General features: G+C 43.6%; 1 protein-coding gene across 2 annotated transcripts in view; it reads right to left on the reverse strand.

Moving 5' to 3' along the window:
• The window catches only part of SLITRK6 (SLIT and NTRK like family member 6), a 117,407-nt gene that overhangs the window by 66,460 nt on the left and 25,000 nt on the right, over nt 1-25,947 (reverse strand). Inside the window, exon 1 of one of the 2 annotated variants that reach the window (XM_073347563.2) lies at nt 18,282-20,423. The exons of the other annotated variant lie outside the window; for it this stretch is intronic. The gene's annotated coding sequence lies outside the window, so the exon portion shown is untranslated. Of the gene's footprint in view, nt 1-18,281; nt 20,424-25,947 lie in introns of those variants that run through there. 2 annotated transcript variants of the gene reach the window in all.

Below are 25,947 nucleotides of genomic sequence, written 5' to 3' on the forward strand. Positions count from 1 at the left end.
ATGTGCAGTGTATATTGGAAAAGGAGTAAAAGAAATGCAAATAAAACATGGTACTTCATTAAAATCCTAATAGGGCTCCAAAAGGAGCCACAATAGGTTGTGCTTTCTTTTTCAGATCGCTGTGTTTTGGAGCAGGAGATGAAAGTGGAAAGTAATCAGAACTCTGGTGGAAGTAAAATGCTTCCCTTTTAAGACAGTGTCTGAGCTGCTAACAGCTTTGGATCCAGAAGCAAGCTAGTAATCCTCTGTGTAAATGCAAATTACCTAGCTGATGGGCACAAAGGAGCTGCAAATAACAAATACATCTGGTCAGCAAACAAGCTACTAGAAGACTCAGATTATGGCCCTTCAGGAAAGGGAGGTGAAAAAAACAAGTCAAGCCTGAAAATAAGGGGGACAGGTTAACCTTAAGGGGTGTGGGTGTGGGTGGGGGTGGGCATGTGGGTGTGTGAGATGGGAACAGGGAATGGGGGTAAGAAAATTGGAATCATGTTTTGCTAAAGGGGGAGATGGGAACAGGGAATGGGGGTAAGAAAATTGGAATCATGTTTTGCTAAAGGGGGAAATGGGAACAGGGAATGGGAGTAAGGAAGATGGAATCATGTTTGGCTAAGGGTAGGAATGGGATCAGGGACACAGGTGTAAGGCTCTGTGGTGTCAGAGCTGGGAAGGAGGATACTAAGGAAGGAAACTGGAATCATGCTTGCTGGAAGTTCACCCCAATAAACATCGAATTGTTTGCACCTTTGGACTTCGGGTATTGTTGCTCTCTGTTCATGCGAGAAGGACCAGGGAAGTAAGTGGGTGAAGGAATAAGCCCCTAACACCAAGTCCATCCCTATCTACTCAAAGGTGGTGCCCATCAATGTGAGATGGACTAAAGGAGCCTTTGAAAATTCCTTGGAAGGAACTAGCTGGCATTCTGGGCATGAGGCACAGAAGTACAATCTTTATACACTCCTGGTCAGTAGAAACAGGCCAGGATTTAGGCATGGGTCTTCTCTTTGTGCACATGTCCCACAAACTGAATTAGTCAACCACACAACTTCATGATGATTTGGCCACCGAATTAGGAACTGCATCCAGACCTCTCTCATCTGTTTTTTTCTAGGCAGTAAAGCCACTACATATGGAATTCAAATTTTGTATATTGACTGGCCTGTTGAGGGTCCCCTACTTCCCCATTCACTACAGCCACTAATCATATTCTCGACTCAGGATTTTGTCTCCCTGTTGTTTCTTTGATAAAGCTGGAGAACCTCATCAAAATACCCACATCTTGTAGAGGGGCTGCTGCTGACTCCTTGTTGAGATAGAAGACTGAGGGGGAATCCCATTGTCTGGAATCTCCTTCTCCTCGGTCCATTTCCTCTCCTACACATACAAGACCCTTTGGGTTCAACACCCCCCTTGCCCAGGATATCTTGGATCTGAATACAAGGAATTCTGCAGGTCCTTAATACTTTTCAATATGTCACCAAAATGCCCTTACCTGAGGGTGTGCAAGGGTGAAGGCTAGTCCCACTACTGGGATGCAGTGTGCTCTCCAACTGTCAGCTGGAGCTGCCTATGGCTTAATGTCCTCATGCATGCACTCCAAATGAATTGGGAGGGGTGTGACATCTACTAAATTGTCTCTGACTAGGTTTGGCCACACCCTTCTACCTCAGTCCCATTTATTGTGATGAGGACAGTCAGCTTGAGGATGGTGGGAGGCTCTTCCTGCTTGCTTGGTTTTCTGCCAGACAGACCTACCCATAGCGGACTCCTGCAAAGAGAGCCAGATATACCAAATCTTCTGTAGTAGCTGTTGTTGAGTGGCTAGCTCCAGAACCAGCTGCTGCCTGCTCCACCAGTCCATTTAACATGTATTTGAGGTCTATGATGGTGGGAGACTGCTAACTCCCCACTTCTCTGCCTGAGGTTGACTGGTGTCCTGATTTGTCTCCTTCTTCAGGGACTAGATCAATTTCCTGCATTCTCCACCATGTGTAAACCATGTCTAGCCATGGCATAGCAAGCTCTACTCCTTTAGCACCTCCTGCTGAAAGTCGCTCCAGCCCTGTGATGGTTTGCTTCTTTTTGCTACTCAGCCCCCCAGCCACGTCACTTTTAGTCCTCCCCCTTAAGATAAACCTGAGTCTAACATGTCACTCGTCTGGCACTGTCACATTGGTCATTCAGCCCCACTTTCGGCTTTCAGGACTGCCAGACTTTGGCTCCACAGTCATCGTGCCCCCTCCTTATGTGGGCTGGTAGGGGAACACAGCCCAGGACTCTGTATGGAATGTCTATGAGGTCTGTTTGTTCAGGCTCTTTGCTGTATCCCCACACAGCTTTCTACCATGGTGTGCAGATAAGCCTTTCTCACAGTCTTTTCCCTGGCTGACTCTTCTGTGGGACCCAAAACAAAAGAAGTTCAAACTTGTAGAGGAACAAAAGAAACAGAAAAAGATTCTGCACCAGGCCTATCTGACCCAAGGATGCTCTGACACTTAGGCATCTCTAGTTAAGCTCTAGTCCCAGCTGATCCTTCCTTCCTAGAAACTTCAAGGCAGACGCTAATTAGGCTCTAGTCCCACCTGGTCAGACCTTCCCTCCTTTGCAACTTCCAGGCAGCCTCTGGCCCCCATTCAGGACCTCCTTTCTAAGGCTAGCTCGAGAGTTCTAGTCCTTCTCCCAGTTAGCCCCTACTGATCTGGGCTTTTCCTCTTTTATTTCCTCCCTTTTCCTGCTGCAGCTGTACTGGGGTGAGCCTGATTGCATCCACAGGCTCTCCTTAACCCCAGGAGGCCTTGTGTGATACACACCATCGCAATCAACATGTTGTTCTCTCTCTGCAAATGGCATGGTCCACTGCCCTTAATCCACCAATACAACAACTGTCAAAAATACAGTCACCGATCACTTGTCAAATGTACTCTTTTTTTCATGTAGAAATTAAAGGGCAAGGATGGTTGCTCTATAGAAATGTGTTAAAGTTTTTAAAAAATAGAAAGCCATCTGAAGGAATATGGGTGATCATGAGGTACTGGAACTACTTTCTGAGGCATTTCAAATGCCTATTTTGCCATTGCCTAGAAGGAACTACCTCTTTACAGGGCAATATTGAAGAAGTGCCCTTTCCTTTGCTAATTCATGGCTTCTACAGTTGACATGGATTGGTTTCACTGTGTATCACAAAAGACACACATTTCTTGAAGAATTTTCCTCTGAGGTGTGGTGGTGTTGAGCCAGTAGTGCATGTGTGTAAGCAATTTTCTGCATCAAACCCAGTGATTCGGTCATTCCCTGTGGTAGCTGTTAGGATATAGATATTCAGGCCTGTCTGTAAAGGCCTGTACTCTAAGAATTTAGGTGTATTCTTATCACTTGGCTAGTTATAGAGGTGTAAAAGAAATAATCAAAGTCACTGTCTGCCAGTGTAAGGTCCTTCTCTTACTGTGACAGTCTGACGCCCTATGCTTAGGCTAAAATCTTTGGCTAAGCAGCAGAGGCAGCCATAAGCTGCGAAGCGACCCGTCACCTCTTCACATTCCAAAGCAGTCACATTGAAAGAAGGTGCTATGGGGCTGTTAGGAATACGATCCTGTCCTGATAGTGCCTATCACCTCCAGAGAAAGGGAAGTGCCTAGAAAATGTAAAAGGAAACTTAGTTTGATAGCATCCTGTCTGGCAAGAACTCACTTATCAATAGTTGGGATGTGAAATCCTCATTTCTGTGTTTGTTCTCTCACTGTAGTCCCCATTTCCCTATTGTTTGTCTGTATAATCGCTGTCTGGTTCTGTGATTGTTCCTGTCTGCTGAAAAATTAATTTTGCTGGGTGTAAACTAATTAAGGTGGTGGGATATAATTGGTTAAATAATCATGTTACAATATGTTAAGATTGGTTAGTTAAATTTCAGTAAAATGATTGGTTAAGGTATAGCTAAGCAGAACTCAAGTTTTACTATATAGTTTGCAGTCAATCAGGAAGTGTGTGTGTGGGGGTGGGAAATGGGGACAGGGAATGGGGGTGGGGAAATTCGAATCATGTTTTGCTAAAGGGGGAAATGGGAACAGGGAATGGGGGTGGGGGTGGGGAAATTGGAATCATGTTTGGCTAAGGGCAGGAATGGAAACAGGGACACAGGTGTAAGGCTCTGTGGTGTCAGAGCTGGGAAGGGGGGCACTAAGGAAGGAAACTGGAATCATGCTTGCTGGAAGTTCACCCCAATAAACATTGAATTGTTTGCACCTTTGGACTTTGGGTATTGTTGCTCTCTGTTCATGCGAGAAGGACCAGGGAAGTAAGTGGGTGAAGAAATAAGCCCCTAACAGTAGCCATGCAAAAAAACATTCTCAAAGACAAGAACTATCCCTCCCATAAAGAGACATGCCTCACTCTTTTCCAGAACCCTTCTTGTAAATGAACTGAAGCAACACATTGGCTTTAGCAATATTTCCAAGAAAACCCAAGCGTTCTTCCATGGCATATGATCAGAAGCAATAGATCTAGAAGATAATTCATGTTAAAAAGAGAGGAAATGTTATTTGGCATGAAAACATAAGGTCAGATCACCACCCTTAACTAAAGAGGTAACTAGTTACTGATGGAGAGTGGGGTGCGGTGGGGTGGGGAAAGTGGCAGAGCTTTGGGGGCAGCCATCCTTTATTTCTGAATGAGTTAGGAAACAACTGTGTACAAATGGTCCATTCTACATTGGAATGCCTAGTTTATTTCAGTTTGTTTGAAATGAAATACTATATTTCATTACTGAACTTTGAAATTCTGAATGGAGTTTAGTTCTGATATGAGACTCTTTATTTCAAAATGTTAAACATGTGTAGCACGCTTTATTTAGTTTTATCTTTGAAAAGCCTTGGGGATTCTGCTTTGTTTCTACTTATTCAGTTATTCCACTTAAATAGAACATAGAAACAAGCAGCAAACACAGCACTTTGGGTTTTACAGTCAATGAAAAATTTATCAATATATAAGATATTTAGATTAAATATATCTTAGCTCAGATTTTGTTTAGCCAAACACTTTTATGCTTTAACACCTCAAGAAACTAACCAAATTCACCATAAACAAAATCTGTGTACTTTTCCATTTTATACCTTCTTTCTCTAAGACTAAATATTTAAGAACCAAAGCCATGATTAATTTGATGTCCTAGGTACCTGCATCAAAGAGATGTAAAGCCTTACAAAGTTGTCATGAAAATTTACCAGCCCAGGTGCAGAATTTACTCACACAGCCTGTTGCATAGTGATGAGGATAAGGCAAAAAAACCCAACCTGATGATATTTTACTCATCCGTCAATAAAAAAATTAAAAATGACATGCAAGTAGAATTTTGCAGAATCTTCATTGCCCACTCACACACCACAGAAAAAGCAAAACTAAGAATATGTTCACCGTGGCTTTCTTTTTTATGGCATATTTAATATAAATTGTATCCTAAATGTTTTGGAGAATTATAACTAGTGAAGAGATAAAGAAGTTTAGTGCCATAAAACAGGAATTTAAAGGAAGACTGTGTTAGATGGAGAGGAGATGCTACAGAGAAGCCTTTTATATCAAGAATGAGGCGATTGAGTGGAGGAATAGAGTATAGAATAGAGCTGAGAGTATTCCTCAGGAGGGCCCTTTCCATCCTCTTTAAGGTACCGTTAAGCAAACAGAGTTGCATAAAGAGACCTGAGTACAACACTAAGAGATGCAGGAGCTAGATCCTCAACTTTGCATTGCATCATAGAAGTCAATGTAGCAAAACCAAATTGCACCAGCCGATAATCTGGCTCCTAAAATGTACTGCTAATAGCCTATTTTGTTAAAAAAAAAAACCATCATTGGCTTCAGCAAATAACCTCCCTCAGCTAGGAGGGTCTACAGAGGTTTTTCATCCTTACTGCATAATGATAGGCATATTCCAGATACAAGGGTTGGAATAGGGTGACCATATGTCTTGTTTTGGCCGGAACAGTCCCTTTTTAAAGCCCTGTGCTGGCCGGCCTGACTTTTTTTTTACAAAAGTGGGCATTTGTCCCGTTTGCTCTTTCCAACTTTGGGTGCGGTGAGGAGGAACATGCAGGGGAGGCAAGCAGAGATGACAGCCCCACACAGTGGGGGAGACAGGGTTCTGGTGACCAGCAATAGCCTCACACGGGGGGGGGGGGGGGGGGGCACGCTTGGGCGAGCAGCTTGGGCCAGCCCCATGGGTTTTGGGGAGGAAGTGGGCTCAGGCGAGCAGCTGGGGATGTCCCATTTTGCCTTTGGGAAATATAGTCACTCTAGTTTGGGATCAATGTATCATTTTTATACCTTTGCTGTTTTCCTTACAATAATCTGTGACTCCATATAGGCTTGCTTATATACCTTTTCTTCTTGTTCATGAATGGACTGCACCTGTGTGTTGGACATGGAGCTGTTCTGTAATAATTTATTAATACTGTATGTTGACCTGGTTACTGGGATGCTTAATGTATAGATTTAATATATTAATGGTCTGTAAGGAAAAAGCAGGAAAAAAACAAGGTCTCCAGAAAAGCCACCACATTGAAAACACTCCAAGGAGTCTGGCTTGACCACCTTCTGAGTCCACAAAACTGTTTTTTGATAACAGGGCCAAAAGATCAGGAACTGACAGGAACAAATGAACTATGGTTGGGTAAAACAAGACTCTCTTTCCAGAAGGCAAGCAGTCATTGGGGAGTGGTTTGATGAAAGCAGACTAACAGCCACCTGTTGAGTTGTGTGAAAAAGCCAGGCCTCATGTTATGACTTTAGGTAACATAGACATATGTGTTGATTGTGTGTTGTTTTAAAACCTATTTTGTCTAATGCTTTGTTCTACTGCAAAAAATTAAACAACTTTTTTTTTTAAGGAAGCTGTCTGGTCACTATATTCACAGGAAAAACCACAGGCGCTGAACCTAGTCAGATATATTGGATAAGCACAGTTGATACACAAGGTATTGTAGCCCAGGACCCAGTCTGAGAATGGGAGAATCACCAGATTCCACCCTATGACAGGTAATGGCATATAAGGTAAAAGCCTGATACCTGATGGAGTGCACTCAGAGACGTGAAGCTGTGACAGCTACTATTAAGGACAACTAATTGAAGATAAGCCGGTCTTCAATGTCTAACTTGTTGAAGTATTGCAATTCATATTAAGATAGAGGAGGGCAATATTACCACTTGCCTAAAAGTGGCAGCTCATCTAGATTTATGGTTTGTTTTATTTTTGTTTCTTCTTTTCTTTTCTTTATTACCTTTTAGTGAGTTTGCATGGCAAACAGCTTTGCAATTTCTCCACTCTCTATTTATTGACCCAAAGAGGAAAAAAGTGAGAGATATTATTGGGATGATAAATTGTCTGTAAGTTATGGAAACTTTGTATAAGTGGAGAGTCATGAATTTAGTATAAGATATGGATTGTCACAACATTTTTCATTGTACTCCATTCCTAACCATACTTTAAATAGAAAGCATTGATTTCTGTAAGGTTGCAAGGAATGCTTCTGATGCCTTTATAATATTTTCCTATTGAAATAATGTGAATTACCAATACACACAGTTTTTTTCAACCAGATAAAGATGCATATAATTTTGATGGTTCGCTTTCCAGCTGAAATTGCCAGCTAAATTTCACTCAGAAGTCAAATCTTAGCCGTGCCTTTGGGAGGGCCCTATGGTAGCTGAACAAATGGAGTAAAGTGGAATGTTATGAATGGGGCGCATGTATGCTGAATGGTGCAAAACTTGGTTCGATGGAGACTCCTAGGCAGTGATGGGAGAAGATCTGTGATAAGTCAGAGAACAGTATAGAAGTAGAGGTTTTGCTGCTTCATGGATCTCTGGGCCTTCATACCCAGCGACAATGAGTGAACATGCTAGGACCACAGAGGATACACTAGCCAAAATTAGGGAACATTGTTAACAATTTTGTCCCTAAACATATATTTTTGTATATATCCCTATAGATGTGGCTTCTATTTTAAAGCCCACAGCATTAATTCCTTGATGAAATTTGTGTATGTTTTACATTCAACATTTAAGAAGGAACAATTCCTTTAAATAGGATCTTTCTTGAGAAGTTTGCTTCTCACTCAGCACTAGTGTTTGAAAAAACACATTAGAACACATTGTTTCAAATTTTCTGGTTGATGTCCTGTGGCACTATGTGTCATTTCATGTCAGGCTGCCAAGCTTAAAAAAAAAAAATAGCTGGTAGTTTTGAGTTCATTGTCCCATCACAACAAATATATGTTGACTATATTTGGGATGAGTGAAGCTGTGCATTAAACAGATGATGTGGGGATGTCATTCAATTAGTCAAAGAAATGCTGATATAAGGTTTGAACAACTAACCTCAAAAACATTAGCTTGAAACAGCCTCAGAAATTATTTATTTGTTGTTGTTGTTTCACTTAATTAAGAATAAATGATACAGCCATCTGGTACTATATTGAAACTGGCCTCTAAATATATGCCACCATTAAAGTCAAAGAGGTGCTCAGGTGCAGGGTTGTGCCCATGCAGAGCTCATTTCACAGCCACAGATGTGAGGTGCTGCTCAGGAGCAGTGGGGTATGCATGCCAAAAAAAATAATTGAGTGCATTTTCTTTTGGTGCTATTGGGGAGTTTGAAAATGGGGCCCAGATAAATGATTCATACAGGCATAGGTGCGGAAATGTATATCTAGCTCAAGAACTGAATTTATCATATGAACTGTGATATCTCAGCTAAATCTGTGAGACTTAAAGGTTGCTGGTATTTTTTAACATTAAGATTAAAAACTTGTGCAAAACTTCTGGGGCTTATCTGCAAAAATCTAATGGCTATGAAAATCGGCATGGAACTATGCATAAATGGTTGCATGCTAGTGTGATGAAGTGGGACTGCTCTTAATGTTTTCTCTGAATAGTGTGGATGTGCCTCAGTTTCCCCTATGCAGTTCTTAAGTATCTAGGTGGTGGGATAAGGGTGTATGATCATTGCAGAGCCCTAGAGGGCAGGTGTGTGCAGGGGTCTGAACACAGAGAATGGCCAACACCCTATTTCCTGGCAACTGATGGCGGGGCCCTTCCCCCCCTGCAAGGTGAGAGCTAAAGGAGTTGGGGAACAAAGGAATCAGATGACCTCCTGGCCCAGGAAAGGGACAAAGCCCAGAGGAGGAGGGGCTGGGGAGAGTTTCAGTTTCGGGCTGGGTGGTCGAACGCAGGGAACCCCAAGGCTGGGGTCTAAGCTCCCTACCTCACAGAAGGACTTGCCTGAGGTGTCCTGGTTGTACCCATAAGCTCTGTTTTAGATTGTGTTGCTATTGGCCAATAAACCTTCCATTTTACTGGCTGGCTGAGAGTCACGGTGAATCCCAGGAAGAGGGGTGCAGGGTCTGGACTTCCCCACACTTCATGACAGCTAGCACTGCAAATATCACAAATTTACTATTGTACTGTAAAGTTTACAGCCCTTCTTTTAAATTATTGTCCTGTAGACATTTTAAAGAAATCACTGACTACAAAAAGGAATGATCAAAATACACTCTTTTTCTTAAGCAGAAGAGCACCACCCTAACAGTCCATCATACAAGAAGCTTCAACAATTACAACAACAAGAAAAATGTTACCAGTGGTTTGTCTTTGGAGGTAGTCCAGTCTAATACTTCCTGCACATAACTAGAAGCCAGGAAACCTGGATTTTAGCACTGATGTTGCGGACCATATGGCCTTGGAAAAGTTATTTAAACATATTGTGCTTCAGTTTCCACATCTTAAACTTACTCCAAGTGTCTATAGATCCATGGAGGTCCTTGGCTGCTTTCACAGTTCCACCCTCTTCACCCCCACCCCCAATCTTTCAGTAAAGAACAAATTGTTGTTACTAATAGTAATTCACATTAAGAGATCTTAAATCTTGCTCAGTATTATCCCTCCATCTTCTCTCTGATCAGCCAGAAGGTTGGGCACCATAAGGATGTCCTTCCAATAAATGTTTAGCTGGTCTGTCTTGTTAACTACGTGCCCTGCCCTCTGAAGTCACTGGGATTTCACTACATTTACATCAAAAAAATTGGTATAATAATATTTACACACCTTTGCAAAGTACTCTAATATATTTGTATAAAAAAGAATGTGTAAGTGCATATATAAATATCAAGTCTCAGTATGGATAAGTTCTGTTATTAGGTTCTGTAATGAGTTCTAAGGGGAAAAAAGACTACTCTTGAATCCATTGTATTATGTTCACAAAATATAATAATCTGAAGAGATGAAAACATAAAATTCATAGATTTGCTGAACACCAGAAAATGCTACCAGATCATTTATGATATTATAGCTAATAATTTCTTCTTCTTCTTCCCCCATCTTTTAAAATTACTGTTTAGTGCTAGTTTTTTTTCTTTTCTCCATCTTTTCCATAGGTAAATTGTACATGTCAGCAGCCATTTGTAATTTTTATAAAATAAAGTCATTGAGAATAACTCCAATACACACTCCTTGATTAATGTTACATTAACAGAAACCTATCTACATTAGAATCTGAATCTGTGTTTCTTCTTGTTTGGATTTTATCTAACTCGGGGTCTTGTTACTTGTCATCAGTCCAGCATCATTAACTTGTAACAAACAAACAGTTTTTTTTAAAGAATTAGGCAATAGTATATTTTAAAAGACGTCACCTTCTGCCCTCTAGTGGTATGAATTTAACATATATCCACTTTCAGTCACTCCTTTAAAAAAAAACGTCTTGGTTCTAATTCATTGTATTACAGGCATTTTAGAAAAGTGAATTGTATAGAATCAGTTCAGAAATTAGTTCTTCACCAGGATCTGTTTGGTTTCCAGCCTGCAAAACCAAAATGGAGAAGTACTTTGACAATGGCCTGACTTAAGTGTTTTTCTTTTATTATGTCAGGGGTAGGCAACCTTCGGCATTCTGTCCATCAGGGTAATCTGCTGGAGGGCCACGAGATATTTTTGTTTATACTGACCATGTGCAGACTGGCCCCCCGCACAGATCCCAGTGGCCATGGTTTGCTGTTCCCGGCCAATGGGAGTTGCGAGAAGCAGTGGCCAGCATGTCCCTGTGTAAAATTCCAAGCACATGACAGAAGATATAAACGACCCCTGAAAAATCTCCATGTTGCCTCTTTCCTGCTCTGATTCTTTGGACTGTGGATTTACAGCTAAAAGGAGCATAGTGGACTATGGACTGAGAACCTTCCAATCTTTTGGAAGTTAAGACAGTTTTTACAAGCCAGCAGCCATAACATCATTGCTACAAACCTGATATAGGAACATAGGCATTATTGTACATATATGATCCATTAATCATTTTAACTCTCTTCTGCTTTTCTTTATTAAAACTTTAGATTTTAGTTACTAAAGGACTGGCAACAGCATGATTATGATGAGTGGTTATTGAAAACCAATTTAATCAAACAAAGGGTTCTTCTGATCTCAAGCATTCGGCCACACAGCCAGGTCTATATATAACACAGATCTTACCTAATAAAGTCTAGTGTCTGGGTGGTGAAATAAGGCTGGAAGTCTAAGGAGACTGCATTTCTGACTTCTTGTTAACCAGTGTGGTGAGACAGAAGTTTATTTTTGTTACTGACTTGGTATATCTCATGAGAGAATAACCAACAATGTGGGGTGAGTCTGCCTTATTTCTCAGCAGGTTATCCTGAATTTGAAATTCTTAACTGTGACCTACTGAGGCACGGTGACATGAGGTAGAGGTGTGGTTTCCTTGCTCATGTACACATACTCATGCTAGCTATTATTAGTATAAATAGCAGTGTAACCAAGGTAGCAACTGTGGAGGCATGGTTATATCATGCTGAGTGCAAACCTGCCTGAAATCAGTGGGTATGTACTCCGCAAGGCTCAGATGCGCTTTGATTGCCCCTACCTGGGATACCACAGCTACACTATTTATACTTGCGCTAGCTCCATGAGAACTAGCCACCAATATAGCCACACAAGCAGGGGAATCACATGCCTAGTTCACAATGTAGATGTAGTGTTAGAGGTCCTACAGCTGCTGGATCTGAATCTGACTTTCCTCAGAGAATGAGCCCATAGATACAGCACTAGTGGACGTAACAAATGGCCATGAGAAATAGAGGGACATCTGACCAAGGAACAGAAATAGGAAGATGTGGTAACAGACACCCACTACGTATGTAATTATCTGGTTGAGACAATTAAAGAAATAAATGTTAGGAAATTACAATCTACTAATCAGTATTGCGGAACTGGTAAAATTCAGTGTGGGGGATTTGTTTATTTGTTTGCCTTCCTCTAAAGAATCTGGCAAGTATAATACTTCATAAATGTTATTGAAAATGTGATCCAAGATAATTTGGTCTAACCCCACCAGATGGCATTGTTGAGGGGCTTAATTAAATTCTGGAAGCATAAGATCTTGTTAAATTATGGTAACAATTAAAAAGGGAGAGAGGGAGAGACAGAGAGAAGATTCATTGCTGTTGTGAAATACTAAAGCCAATCAATAATCTTATTACAATATAGAAGACATTAAAAATGACTTTTTAGTTTATTTGAAAGCTACATTATAGCTTCTTAAACTTCACACACTGTCCACAAAATATTTCCACCCATACTTTGATACCTAATATTTATTGCAACACAAAATAAAACAAAGAACCATTTATAAACAATTTGCATTACAATATGCAGATTTTGGACATTTAGATGGCAGCTGTTCTAAACATGGAAGAAGGATGTCCAGAAGAAATTTGGCACCATACAGTTTAGAAGCTTGGAGATGTAGGAAAGTGTGAAGGTTAAAAGAGACTACTTAATTTTCTCAATCTACTTCAAAATATGCGGGACTGATTATAATATTTTATATTATAATTTTTGTTGTGGTAGCAAATTTTATTGTTAAATATGAATTCCAACTTCCATTTGAACCACTCTTTACCATAAATTACTCAAATTATTTTCAGGCTGACATTTTCCATATTGGGTTGTCATGAATCTGTCCTTGGCAGAGTGCCCCCTTCAGGAGCTACATGAGGAGTGCAAGCATGCAGGGCTAATTGCCCTGCCCCACCCCACCAGCATGTCAGTCTAGCGGCGCTGGCATGCAATCCTTTGGCTGAGGTCTTCTGGCTGTTTCTTCCCCGCTCAGGGTCTCAAAGCACTCCCTAATCAGCAAACAAGGTTAAATAAAAGTAAGAAGGAATAGAAAGAAAACCCAGTAGGCATCTTCAGGGAAGATATTGGCCCCCCCTTACTTCAGAGGGCCTTGGAAGTATCACATTCCACCTCAGAGTCCACTGGATCTCCAGTATACGTCTCAGACTCTTTTCCCGTCTTAGCCCAGGGGATCTATGTTGTCCTCCTTTCTGCAAGGGCAGAAACCTGTCAGACCTCTCTTCAGGTGCTGGAGAGTTCAATAGCCTGTTCCCTTCCCATGGTTGAGCCCATCTGAGTGGTGTTCCCTCCTTTTATCTCCTCATCTAGTCCTGGAATGATTTGCAGGTGCAGAGAGCCAAAGCATCTCTTTAACCCTCTTCCAGGCTGGTGTGAGGTTAGTAGACCCCATCAAATGGGTCTCAGCCCAAAGTACATTTTTCTGGAAAGCCTGAGCAAAAATGACCAACTTGTTTGTAATTAGTTGAGCATGAATTGTTCCCATATATTCTGTGTAGAAATTTTCTGTTTAAGTAATTCAGATGCAGATCAGGATAGAAACTTCAAAATTAATTGGGCCAAATGTTAAAAAAAAATTCATATTCAGTTTTGATTTGGGCTTCTTTGAAAATTCTCCTTGAAAACTGGAGGGAAGGAGGGGTAGTAAAGGGATACAGAATGCCAATATCATAGTATTGTATAAACACAAAGGAGATCATAGTGATTGCAACAGATGCAGAGGAATTTCTCTCCTTAGTGTTGCTGACAAGGCATTCACATGGATCTTTCTCAAAAGACTTCAAGTTGTTGCTAAACATGTATATTTAGAGAGTTTGTGTGACTTCCATGCCAATTGATCTGCTATCTACATTTTCGTTGAAGTAGGCAACTGGTGAAGAAGCTGGGAGTGGATTAAGGGATGGATCACTTAATGACTGCCTGGTCTGTTCATTCCCTCTGAAGCATGTGACACTGGCCACTGTCAGACAGGATACTGGGCTAGATGGACCATTGGTCTGACCCAGTATTAGCATTCTTATGTTCTTAACTGCAAGAAGAGCATGAAAAAACAAGTAAAACCTCTTGACATTTCAGGGCTGCCATTTGGTAGGGATGGCAACTTTAACCAGGATTCCCAGGGCTATTTTCTACTGCGTCAGTAGTCCACAGTCACTTAAAAACTAGTCCAAAAGTAGCCCAATCTATTTCATTTTTTTAAAATTAACACTATGGTCTATACATTTAAAAAGAAGCACTGTCTAGAGCAGGGATTGGCAACCTTTGGCACACCAGGTTGCCGATCCCTGCCAAGGTAAGCACCTGGCAGGCCGGGCCAATTTGTTTACCTGCCAAGTCCGCAGGTTCGACCGATCGCAGCTCCCTAGAAAGGTGCATCCCCACTCTGTGGAGATTTGATAAAATCCAGGCATTCACAGAGGAATTTGTGTGTCTGTGTCACATCCTCTGGACCTGACCCAAAGCCCATTGTTGGCAAAGAAAAGACTCCCACAGACAAGTGGAACTAAATGGTAGAATAAATGGCCACAATGCCATTCCTTACAGAATTAGAGAGTTGGAAAAACATGGAAAGTTTTAAGTGTACTTTAAAAAATATTTGTGATGGTGGCAGCTCATGCTTGTTTCTTCACAGCAGGAAAAGATTACAGGTTTTTTGTTGTGCAACACTGCCTTTGCAGCCTGGCTGTGCTTTACTAAGTGTACACAATGAAAAAAAAAACAATTCTACAACTTTTAATTCATTTCACTTTCAATATCCTAGTGCTCCAATGTTTGGGTTTCAAACAGTGACAAGAATCTTGGGCTAAGAACAATTTTTAGTCAGATACGTAACCTTTTTTGAAGTCTATGATTTTATAACTTAGTTTTTTAAAAAAAAAAAAATTATAGATGATGGAATTAGGGGTGCTGGGGGTGCAGCACCCTCTGGCTTGAAGTGGTTTCCATCAGATACAGGGCCAGCACAGTGGCTGCATGATCTCTAGATTATTCTTGGGCATGATATTTTTTGAGATCTTTCTAAATCATCATGAAATCAATTTTCAAATTATGTTTTTAACTTGATCTTTCACCATTAACATAAATGAGCTAATGCTAAGATACAGGCATTAAGATGATCATTTAAAAGTTTGTCAAGGGGAAGTAGTATTAGAGACAAAGTATGTGCATTAATTAACAAATGAAGGTGGGATGTTAATAAATGATGGGTGTTAGCAGCGTGGATCTATAATAAATGCTGGGTTACAAATTGTTCAGATTGGTTTCGGTTTATGTGACCTGAAGGGTTTATACAAATAGTTAGGGTAAATATGAAGGATTATGTTGGAAGGATTTGAGAGAGTCAACATCACTTCAATGAAATTCACTGATGGTACTCAATTTTGTGAGACTCTGCCACCCTCAGAAATATTAAAGAGTAAGTAAACAGGAGCCAAGATTACTTACCAGCTGGAAGAGGAGATACAGCAGAATTAAATGAAATAAATATCTCAAATGAATCTACATGTTCCATAGAATCTCTATGGATAGTAATTCCATGCTCTAATATGAATACAACAGTAGGGATCTATTATTGACCACCCTGACTAGGACAGTGATAGTGATGATGAAATGCTAAGGGAGATTAGCGAGGCTATCAAAATAAAAAACGCAATAACAGTGGGGGATTTCAATTATCCCCATACTGACTGGGTGCATGTCACCTCAGGACAAAATGCGGAGATAAAATTTCTCAATACTTTAAATGACACCTTCTTGGAGCAGCTGGTAGAGGAACCCTCAAGGGGAGAGGCAACTCTTGAGCTAGTCCTGAGTGGAGCGCAGGATCTGGTCCAAGAGGTAACTATAACAGGACCGCTTGGAAATAGTGACCATAATATAATAACAGTTAACATTCCTGTGGTGGGAAGAACACCTCAACAGCCCAACACTGTGGCATTTAATTTCAGAAAGGGGAACTATGCAAAAATGAGGAGGTTAGTTAAACAGAAATTAAAAGGTACAGTGGCTAGAGTGAAATCCCTACAAGCTGCATGGGCACTTTTCAAAGACACCATAATAGAGGCTCAACTTAAATGTATACCGCAAATTAAAAAACACAGTAAAAGAACTAAAAAAGAGCCACTGTGGCTTAACAACCATGTAAAAGAAGCAGTGAGAGATAAAAAAGGCATCTTTTAAAAAGTGGAAGTCAAATCCTAGTGAGGTGAATAGAAAGGAGCCTAAACACTGCCAAATTAAATGTAAAAATGTAATAAGAAAAGCCAAAAAGGAGTTTGAAGAACAGCTAGCCAAAAACTCAAAAGGTAATAATAAAATGTGTTTTAAGTACATCAGATGAAGGAAGCCTGCTAAACAACCAGTGGGGCCCCTGGAAGCTCAAGATACAAAAGGAGCACTTAAAGACGATAAAGTCATTGCAGAGAAACTAAATTAATTAATTTGCTTCAGTCTTTACAGCTGAGGATGTTAGGGAGATTCCCAAACCTGAGCCCAAATCTGAGGAATTGTCACAGACTGAAGGGTCACTAGAGGAGGTTTTGAAATTAATTGAGAGACTTAACCGTAACAAGTCACTGGGACCAGATGGCATTCACCCAAGAGTTCTGAAAGAACTCAAATGTGAAACTGCGGAACTATTAACTACAGTTTGTATCCTCTCCTTTAAATCAGCTACTATACCCAATGACTGGAAGATAGCTAATGTAATGCCAATATTTAAGAAGGGCACTAGATGTGATCCCGGCAATTACAGACAGGTTAGTCTAAGGTCAGTACTGGGCAAATTAGTTGAAACAATAGTAAAAAATAAAATGGTCAGACACATAGAAGAACATAAATTGTTACGCAAAAGTCAACATGGTTTCTGTGAAGGGATATCATGTCTTACTAATCTATTAGAGTTCTTTAAGGGGGTCAACAAACATGTGGACAAGGGGGATCCAGTGGACATGGAACTAGTGTGTGTCATAAATATAAAGGGAAGGGTAAACCCCTTTGAAATCCCTCGTGGCCAGGGGAAAGCTCCTCTCACCTGTAAAGGGTTAAGAAGCTAAAGGTAGCTCCTCTCACCTGTAAAGGGTTAAGAAGCTAAAGGTAACCTCGCTGGCACTTGACCAAAATGACCAATGAGGAGACAAGTTACTTTCAAAAGCTGGGAGGAGGGAGAGAAACAAAGGGTCTGTGTGTCTGTCTATAGTCTGTCTTGGCCGGGGATAGACCAGGAATGGAGTCTTAGAACTTTTAGTAAGTAATCTAGCTAGGTACGTGTTAGATTATGATTTCTTTAAATGGCTGAGAAAAGAACTGTGCTGAATAGAATAAGTATTTCTGTCTGTGTATCTTTTTTGTAACTTAAGGTTTTGCCTAGAGGGGTTCTCTATGTTTTGAATCTAATTACCCTGTAAGGTATCTACCATCCTGATTTTACAGGGGGGATTTCTTTATTTCTATTTACTTCTATTTTTATTAAAAGTCTTCTTGTAAGAAAACTGAATGCTTTTTCATTGTTCTCAGATCCAAGGGTTTGGGTCTGTGGTCACCTATGCAAATTAGTGAGGCTTTTTATCCAACATTTCCCAGGAAAGGGGGGGTGCAAGTGTTGGGAGGATTGTTCATTGTTCTTAAGATCCAAGGGTCTGGGTCTGTAGTCACCTAGGCAAATTGGTGAGGCTTTTTACCAAACCTTGTCCAGGAAGTGGGGTGCAAGGTTTTGGGAAGTATTGTGGGGGGAAAGACGTGTCCAAACAGCTCTTCCCCAGTAACCAGTATTAGTTTTGTGGTGGTAGCGGCCAATCCAAGGACAAAGGGTGGAATATTTTGTACCTTGGGGAAGTTTTGACCTAAGCTGGTAAAGATAAGCTTAGGAGGTTTTTCATGCAGGTCCCCACATCTGTACCCTAGAGTTCAGAGTGGGGGAGGAACCTTGACAGTGTGCGTGATGTTTTTCCCACCAGGTCAATCGGAATTTTGAGAGGAACCATGGGTCACCCCCAGAATGTGGGGCCAACGTATCACATGGGTCATGGATTGGAAGGGTGTAAGCAATTGGAAACAGAGAAGGGGGGCTTCTGATTGTTTCGTATAGGATCTTGCACCTTGACATATGAGGGACCTGTTGAGTTTAGGGTGGTAAATCCATTGACCAGTGATCATATTAAACCATGGCATTCTCTCGCTAGGTGGTGGGTACAGCCGGAGGTCCCACCCTGCCGTGGTCAGTCCCGGAAGGCCTCCTACGAGTGACCTATGGATGGGAAACAGAAAAGCAATATTTTAATGCTCCCCACTTCCTTACCGGAGTCCATTGATGGAGGCTGGTGTTCCTATAGCTTTAAGCTGGCTCCTGAGGACACACTTGTCATGGGGGCCCTACCCACGACAGGACTCCCTGCCAACTTTCCACTTTCACGCAGGATCCTTTGAATCCCACCAAGGTGGTTGTCCCTGCTCGCCGTCCCGCAATGGAGGGAGGCAGCATCAAGGATACTGCTGCTCCTGTGTTAATTAAAATTGAGAGGATGGGGGTTTCCGCACTCTACAAGGGTCAACACAATTATGGGGACCCACCCCACCTCTGAGAGGATCCCAGGGCCTCCCTAGGATCGGTCCCCAAGGGCAGATCAGCATGTTGGGTGCTGTCCTGTTCCTTGTGTCACCTCGGTTCAGTCTCTGGAAAGGTGATTCCCAATTCCATGCACCTGAGGGCCAGGGCTTCCATGCTTTTCTTATCCCATCTGTTTATGTCCTCACCAAATTTCAACAGTGCTCTCCACAGGGAGGCTCTGAGCTGGGAAGGGCTGCCCCTTTGGTGGGCCCATTTTGTGAGTCTTCACCTACCACTGACATATTTGCCACAGAAGCCATGCTTCTGTGGCAGTCTGCCCCCTTTTGTCGAGTTTATATAATGCTAAATACTTCTCATAATTATTCTCTAGGGCCAGGATCATGTCCCCTCCCGAGATCACCCTGGGACTCCAGGGATCTGTGCCTAAATTCTGGAGCCATGCCAAAAAGGGTGAAGGGCAGCTGACCGTGCTACACTCACGTTTTTCTGTTTTTTCCTTCTCACTCTTGCCCTTTCCGAACATCGGCATGGTGCCCCCTTTTCCCCTAGTGCCGAGGGTGTGTCCTACCCAGGGTGTGTCGAACTACCTACTGTGGTACTCAAGGGGACAAGAGGGGAAATGCCCGACACTATCTGGGACTCCTAGCCTACCTGGAGGATAGTTGGGTCCCGAGAACACGAAGCCTGTTCATCAGATGCTGCACAAGTTGAATTTAACCCTTTGTTGCCCACATTCTCCACCATTTAATGTTACCTGTCCTTGGGACTAGCCAAGGAATGAGCCCAGACAAAGGGTGAACTTGAGCAGCACTGAGGTTTTCTTGGCGTGAGTTGAGTTTGTCTAATAGGGCTATACTCACACAAACATCACATTCATGCTGGGCGGCTGTAGGTGCGGGCATACATTGATTTCAATTTTTCAGGTTGCTGAGGCTGCCCAGAGATCATCCGCGAGGTGATGAGAGTCCCCAAAGTCCCTGCGGATCTGCGGGAGGGCTCTATTGCTGCCGGTCCGGTCTCGAGTTTAGCATGCTGTTGCATTTCCTTGTTGGTACCCCTGACCTGGCCGCCCATCTTGAGATTTATACTTTCACCAAGATAATAGCATGGTTCCATAAAAGGCAATATTTGCCTCTTAGTGTGCATAAAGGCCAATGGGAAAAAATCTCACTCTTTCCTTACATTAATTGTTTACATATTGATAAGCATGAATACAATTGATTATATAGAGCAATGCAGATTTAAGCAAGCATCTAACATCACTGAGGATTTTCTGCTGCTTCTGGCTTTGTAATGGTGTAACAGGAAACTGTGCAGACTGCACTCAGAAGAGCAAATGGAGGGGGCCACGTCTGGCTAAATGGCCTAGTATGTGTTAAGCACAAGTGGAGTTAAATCTAGGATGTTAATTCCAAGATAATATAATGTTGGGACACTTGCTTTCAATTTCCCCTATAGATTGGCATAGAATTTGCTTATTTAATTATTTATTGTGTCTCACTCATAGTGAATTCTTAAGTCGGGAAAGACAGAGCACAATGTATTACTATGCCATGAAACATGAATTATTGAGTTATGCTCCTGTCTTCCCAGCCTCTCCATGTAAGTAGACCAATAAAGAAGAAAGAGAGAAGATGTAAACTCACAGGTAATGCATTCAAACAGCAATATAAATTTAGTCTGAACTTCTTAAACACTTACAGCAAGAGTGATCTCTCAGATTATATTAATCAGCTCGTCAAGTAGCATCCAATTTTTTTTATTTTCATTGTAGTCATGAACCACACAAAATACTTTCTAGAGCTGTCAGGAGGAAAACAATTATCTTTTTTTTCCTCCTAACTTGACTGGTTACATTCAATGCCCAGTCTTTTTAAAGTCAAAGCCTGCCTCTTTACTCTCCCATTTCACACCTCTTGAGGGGCTCCATAAGTGTAGAGGAAGGTGGTGCACAAGAAGATTTAAGTGATTTGCAAAACAACGTGTAATATCTATTCATATGGGAGAATAAGAGCCCAAGCCAGAATGGAGGTGGGATACTGCAGTGTCAGATCTGTCAGTGTGAAGGGACAGCTGCCATTTTCAGAGACCTGCTCTTGCAGACCAGGATTGGTGCTAATGGACGTCAAAAAGGTCACTACTGTCTTCTCAAGGTCCATTTTATCTACAAGGAATAAGCCAAAGTATTATGCCTAAGTTATGTCTCAACTGGTGATAGCTTATTTTGCTTACTTTGGGTGTTACCATGATAAAGTGAAGGATTCATACAGGATTCATGCACTTGGCAACATTCAGGGCACACCCTGAGTGTTGTGTAGGAGCAGTGCACACACGGCTCCTCTCAAGGGCATGAACCTTGGAAACTCGCCCAGAGGACATGAACTGTGGGAAGCCTCCCAGGACTGGGCTCAAGGCCCGAGAGCAAGGAATGCGGTAGATAGAAATTGGTAAATAAGAATATTAAACAAAGCCAGTGTATTCCTTTTATCTGTTGGAGTATGTAATGTGCAGGAAGAGGGGGAGAATAAAAGAGAGGGTGGAAAGCTGACAAGGCAGACCAGCCTGACTGTATGCTTAAAGCCTTGTTCTGTCTTGTATTTGGACCGCAACAACTGGCGCCCAAACGTGGGGACCTCAGCACTCACCTCGGCCGGCAAGGGTTTCAGACGCGTCACTCAACCGCTTCGCGGATACCGGTGAGTATTTTTCGTCGTGGTAAGTATGGGAAGCTCCCTCTCTGCTTTGCAAGTGCAACATCGCAATGAGCTGCAGTATTTGCTGCGTAAAGCTCAGCATGACTGCCCCGCTCGAGAACTCACTCTCCTGCTACAGGAGGTGAATGCCTAATGCCCTTGGTACCCTGATGCCGGGACCCTTAAGCTAGCGGACTGGGAGAGGTTGGGCCAGACATTGCACAAAGAGCCTCGGGCGCCCGTGCAGGCTTCACATGCCTGGCACCTCTGCCGCGACGTGATACAGTGTGTCGCCTCGGAAAGGCCCTCCCTCGCGCCAATACAGATGCTGGTGATCTCGCCACTCCCGTCCGCTCCTGCAGCCATCCCCCCTCCTGGCGATGTGACACAGCGTGTCGCCTTGGAAAGACCCTCTCCTGCGCCAATAGAGGGGCTGCCGATCTCGCCACCCCCGTCCGCTCCTGCAGCCATCCCTCCCCCTGCTTCGCCCCCAGTGCCTCAATTACTGCCGCCTCCTTTGTCTTCCCCTCTGGAGCCGATGAGTGGTCACCGTCCTCCCGTGGGACCCCATGCTCCGGGATCCCCCGGGGGGTCATCCGCGTCTGCTCAGGGGCTTTCGCTGGTGCAACAAATGGTTCACGCAGTTACGACTCGCCCAGATCTTACAGCAGAGGAATTAGCTGATCTGGTCTCAGTTTGCCCAGTGACCTGGCAGGATGATGGCCAGGGCAACCAGCTTGCAAACTGGGTCAGTTTGCCTTACTCGGTGATCAGAGAGGTAAAGAAAGCGATTCGCGAGTTCGGCCTCACTAGCACATATGTACGTGGTCTCCTTGAAGGGCTAGGTACTGTGTACACCCTGGTCCCTGAAGATTGGAAGGCGCTGTTGCGCATGATGCTGACACCCAGTCAGTATGTTATTTGGCTTAGTGAGTATCGGCAGATGGCGGAACGCCAAGCCCAGGTATATATAGCGCAAGGTGTCACTTATGAGCAGTTAGCAGGGGAGGGCCCATTTGCTACCGTTCAGATGCAGTCTCAACTCCAGCAGGCTGTCTTCCCCATTATTTCTGCCTGCGCCCAGCATGCTTTCCAGAAGGTCCTGGATTCAGGCAAGCCTACCAAAAGCTTTGCCAGTATCCGTCAGGGTGCATCAGAGTCCTTTATGGATTCTACCAACAGATTGCAGGAGTCTATCCTCCGAGAGGTGGATAACCCTGCGGCAGCTCAGGAGATTCTGTTAAAAATGGCGGTTGAAAATGCGAACGAGGATTGCTGCCGTGCTCTCCAGGCGGCACAAGCCGCTGGCCTTCTAGAGCTGTTGGACATGCTGCAGGCATGCCAAAACATCGGCACACAAGCACATAAAGCTGGGGTTTTGGCCGCCGCCCTGCGGAAAAGCGGAAAGGAGGGGAAGCGTTGTTATCGCTGTGGTAAGGAGGGTCACTTTCAGCGGGAGTGCCGCTCACCGACGGTGCCCGCCCGCCCCTCAAATAAGTGCCCCAAATGTCGGAAGGGCTATCACTGGGTTAATCAGTGTCGTAGCGGGTCAGGAAACCGCACGACGGGTCCCCCCCGAACCCAGGGCCAAATGGGGGTGTTCCCCACTCAGAAAACTGTTCCTCTGCCTTAAAATCCATCGACTCCATGAGGGCGGTGACTGCTGGAAGTGCAGGGCTTGATTTGATTATGCAGGAAGACGCTGATTTTCAGTTGCCGGGGGAGGTTTGCGCCATACCTACACAGGTGATGGGACCTCTCCCTACTGGATTTGTGGGTCTGGTTCTCCCTCGCTCACACGCTGGGAAACAGGTTTTTTTTTGTCATCCCAGGGGTCATTGACGCCGATTACACCGGTGTTATTAAGGTTCAGGTGTAGACCCATCTTCCGCAGTCGCTCCCGCGTGGACGGTCAATTGCACAATTGATTTTAGTCCCCTATCAGGTACCAGCTGCAGAGGATTGAGCACGGGGCGGAGGCGGCTTTGATCGACGCTGTCTCAGTCGCCGCCTCACGACACATCCTCTCAATTTGTTGCTCTAACAATGTCGCTCCGCCCCTCGAAACCTCAGTTAACACTTCTTTTAAATAATTTTCCTTTTACAGGGCTGGTGGACACTGGAGCTGATGTTACAGTGATTCGTGATCAGGACTGGCCGGTCAGTTGGCCAACAGTTCCTTTTAAATAGTTGTGGGGGATCGGGGGTAGCAAACCCGGGCGCCAAAGTTTGTCTTGGGTCACGGTCTCTAAACCAGGAGGTCGTGCCCTTGCTACGATCCGCCCTTTTGTGTTCCCTGTCCACCTCAATATTTGGGGCCGTGACTTACTTGTAAAGCTGGACACCATCCTTGATACTAATATATAATGGCCCAAAACCCTCCCCCACCCACCTTGCCCTCTGCATTACCATTGGTATGGCAATCCTTCGAGCCCGTATGGATTGACCAGTGGCCCCTCCCCCTAGAAAAGATGAAAGCACTTCATTCACTTGTACAACAACATTTGCATGCACAGCGCTTGGAGAGCTTCACTAGTCCTTGGAACTAGCTGCTGTTATTTTGGCCTTTCAATTTTTTGCTGATTGTTCCTTTAATTTGATTGTGGACACGCATTATGTTTATCAGGTAATCGATCATTTAGCCCTGGCCCTCATTACCCCTCAGATTGATGCGGACCTCCTCCGCCTGTTTTTGTCCTTACAGTATCTCCTTGCCACTCTTAATTTCCCTTATTGTGTTGCTTATATTCGCAGTCATACCCCTCTGCCTGGGCTACTCACTGAGGGCAATGCGCGTGCTGATCGTGCGTTACGTGGTCAGATAAATTCCCTTTTTTCTGACCTCATCGAAAGCCTTTCCTTTTTTCACCAGTCTGCCTCTGTTTTGGCCCGACAGTTTCACATTCCTGCTGATCATGCATGTTCTATTGTTCGTTCCTGCCCCCACTGTGCCGCTGCTGCCCCTACCTTTTCTTATGCCGTTAACCCCAGAGGTACCGCAGCAAATCAGCTGTGGCAAATGGATGTCACTCACATGCCACAATTCCGCCCCTATTTGTTTTTACATGTTTTCATTGATACCTTTTTGGGATTCCTCTGGGCGACCCCACAGCATGGGGAAGCCACTCCCAAAGTTGTTCACCATTTGCTAGCCTGTTTTGATGTTATGGGTCGCCCGAGCCAGATAAAAACGGATAATGCCCCAGCCTATTGCTCCACAGCCCTCTCCACCTTTTGTGCCCAATGGGACGTCCGTCTCAAACACGGGATCCCTTATAATTCCACAGGCCAAGCTATTGTTGAACATGCAAATCACACGCTAAAAACCTTGCTTGACAAACAATTAAAACAAGGGGAGCTGCGTCTCCAAACCTTAGGAGACATTCAGCAACAATTGCATGTCCTTTTGTTTACTTTAAATAATTTAACACTGAATACAGATCAGCAGACCCCCACGGATTGGCATTTTCATAAGTCCGAGTTATTGGAAAGACCGCGTGTCTATTACCGTCAGCTGCCCGATCTGCAACGGTTGGGCCCAGTACCTTTAATTACTTGGGGTCGGGGATATGCTGCTGTGTCTCTCCCTGCAGGACAGTTGTGGGTTCTGGCCCGGTGTGTGCGACCGGCACTGAAACAGCATGGTGTGGCACCAGGGGCTGTCGAACCCCATACTGGAGTTTCAGCTGACCTTGCCTCCCGGGTCGACAATGGCGGGATGGAGACGGAGGAGACGTAGCATTCCAAGCCAGCCCGTGACATGGGGAGCAGTGAAAGCATTGGTCGCTGCGGCTCAACGAAGACTGGCAGCAAACCAACAGCCAGAGACTCCTGAGACTCTGTTTGTGGCCATTCTCGCCCAAATCACTGCTAATTCTGTATTGATTGTGTGCCCTATGTGCCTGCTATTTCCTGTAGGGGTTGACTCGGGAGCGCCTCCTCCGTTATGGGCCCGAATGACATATAACCTATGGGAAAGATTGGCTTCAATAGCAAATGTTACCCACTTTTCTTTATCTGATTTTGTAGCAGCTGAAGAATTGTTAGGTACGTGCCTTATTCCAGTATGTCATCACCCTGAGGAAATAGGGAATGAGACGATGCTCGCTGCTTACGCGAACCTCTCTTCCCAGTACGCTAGCATGGCTAATTGGGGCCCGGCCAACTACACTTTACCTTCTTGGGCTTATTTTTTGCTGTTGCTGTGTGCAATGTATTTCCTTTTTGTTAAGGCTTTGTCAAGACCCGCCCTGGCAGGCTCCACGAGTTATGACCTTGTCTGTCCTGGAGTTAATGGCTTGCAAAAGCAAATTGATGGCTACTATGAGATGGCCGAGCACAAATAAACAAAAAAGGAGGGGATGAAGGATTCATGCAGGGTTCATGCACTTGGCAACATTCAGGGCACACCCTGAGTGTTGTGTAGGAGCAGTGCACACACGGCTCCTCTCAAGGGCATGGACCTTGGAAACTCGCCCAGAGGACATGAACCTTGGGAAGCCT

The sequence above is a fragment of the Lepidochelys kempii genome, chromosome 1 (assembly GCF_965140285.1).
Source record: "Lepidochelys kempii isolate rLepKem1 chromosome 1, rLepKem1.hap1, whole genome shotgun sequence".
Classification (NCBI taxonomy): domain Eukaryota; kingdom Metazoa; phylum Chordata; order Testudines; family Cheloniidae; genus Lepidochelys; species Lepidochelys kempii.